Below are 2,149 nucleotides of genomic sequence, written 5' to 3' on the forward strand. Positions count from 1 at the left end.
ATATATATATATATCGTATTTCAAATACAATTTCAATATATTTTGAAAAGATGCTTGATAATAATCTTTGAAACAATGCGAACCTACTGGCTGCATTCGGAAATGTTAGAGTTATGACAGAGAACATGATGTAATTGCGTAGATGTGACGTAAGACAGAGAAAAATATTGAAAAACGCCGCAATGATGACTAGTCAGAAAAGTGCCAGGTATACAAAAAAAATTTGGAAATATATTGTACTAAAAAATAATTTGTATTTAAAATAAAAAATTTGAAAATATTTTGTATTTTGTATTAAAAAAATATTTTGTATTTGAAATAAGTATTTTATATTTCAAATAAAAATTTTGAAAGTATTTTGTGTTTTGTATTTCAAAATCGAAAGAAAAATATTTTGTAATTCAAATGCTCAGATTGCCAATATTTTGTATTTTGTATTTCAATATATATTTGATGATATATTTTGTTCAGCCCTGGCAATAATAAACAAAATTACATAAATTGAATTGAATGCTTAGCGAGAGAATCCTACCAATCATCTCGAAAATTTTTAATAATCTTCAAGACAAATAGCTCTCTTTTTGAAATTTATTAGCGCATGGTTTATAGCGCCTATTCTCTCTTGCCTGAAATAGGAAATTACTCTTATAGTATTCCTCTGGTATAGTGAAGCATAATAACATGTTATTATATAATTATTGTAATGGTATTACATTAATTATTATTGTATATTAATTGCTTTTATCAATAAGCTAATTTAATAAGTAATTATGAAATAAGAAAACAATGATATAAATTACAAGATGAAATATTATCCAAATAGAACAACAAATCATGATAACGTCAAAATGACATTAAAATGAATTGGAAATGATTAAAAAATGACTTTTACCGATCATTTTAGTCATTTTGATATCATGATTTATTGTTTTGCTTAGGTAAAGTGGGGAGAGGAAAAAGTGGGGAAAAATTTTCTTCAACAAGTTGTACTTAAAGTTTTATATTTTTAAAGAAAAAGACAGCAGTAATAAAGAGATAGCAGAGCATTCTACATCTCTTGATTCAGTGTTATAATACCTTAAAAAGTTAGGAGATAACTGTTTTGAATATTTTCGTAAAATCAAAAGTTAAACGCAGTAAGGATTCAGAATCTTCATTGTACAAAATCAGATTTGTATTCTTTTCTAGTGAGTATTAAAATTGACATTGATATTCGAGAATAGAAATGTGCGAAAGATTTTTTACTCCAAATTGAATCAAATCGTTACTTGTTATATCCAATCATTTTGTCAAATCGTTAAATCATAATTTTGAATTAAGCACAATTTTTGTCAGTTGAATTTTAATTCTTTAATCTATAGATAGTAAAAAGATTTTTATATGAGAAAAATAATATTAATTTTCTCTGCTAAACGCATTGTTTAGCTATAAAGAACAGGCTTAACATGACTGCATTGTTATTAATGAGAAATATGATTTATATATACACACACACACACACACACACACACACACACACACATGCACAGAGGTGAGTAGTATTTAAAAGACATGTATTTAAAAAACGTATTTAAATACATTGTGTATTTCGTACTTGAATACTTTTTTTTAATACTTTGTATTTTAAATTTGTAAATACTAAATACATTTAAATTATGTAAAAATTTTTTTGATTAAAGTTAAAATTGTTGACCCAATCTGAAGTATCCAGTAAGTTTCCATTTCGCGCGTGATGTGTGTAATGCATCATTTATCTTGTTTACATTTGATGAACAACTTCCAATGTTATGTTTCAGCCAGGAAGTGGGCAGTATTTGAAATACAATATGTATTTGAAATATGTATTTAAATACATTTTTATTTTATTGAGAGCATTTTGTATTTTGTATTTAAATAAAATTTTTTTAATATTTTGCCCACCCCTGCATATGCAGAACTAAACATGTATTTGAAATATTTTTATTTTATTTAAAATACAATTTTTGCAATACAAGTATATTTTATATTTTATATTCTAGCGAAACACATGAAAGTATTACGAATTTTGTATTTGAAATCGAAAAATTGTAAGTTTTTTATATTCAAATAATAACATTAATCATCAAAGTATTAGTATTTGATAGATTTGAAATAAAATACAAAATATTTT

The sequence above is a fragment of the Atta cephalotes genome (assembly GCF_000143395.1).
Source record: "Atta cephalotes unplaced genomic scaffold scaffold00054, whole genome shotgun sequence".
In the NCBI taxonomy this organism is placed as follows: domain Eukaryota; kingdom Metazoa; phylum Arthropoda; class Insecta; order Hymenoptera; family Formicidae; genus Atta; species Atta cephalotes.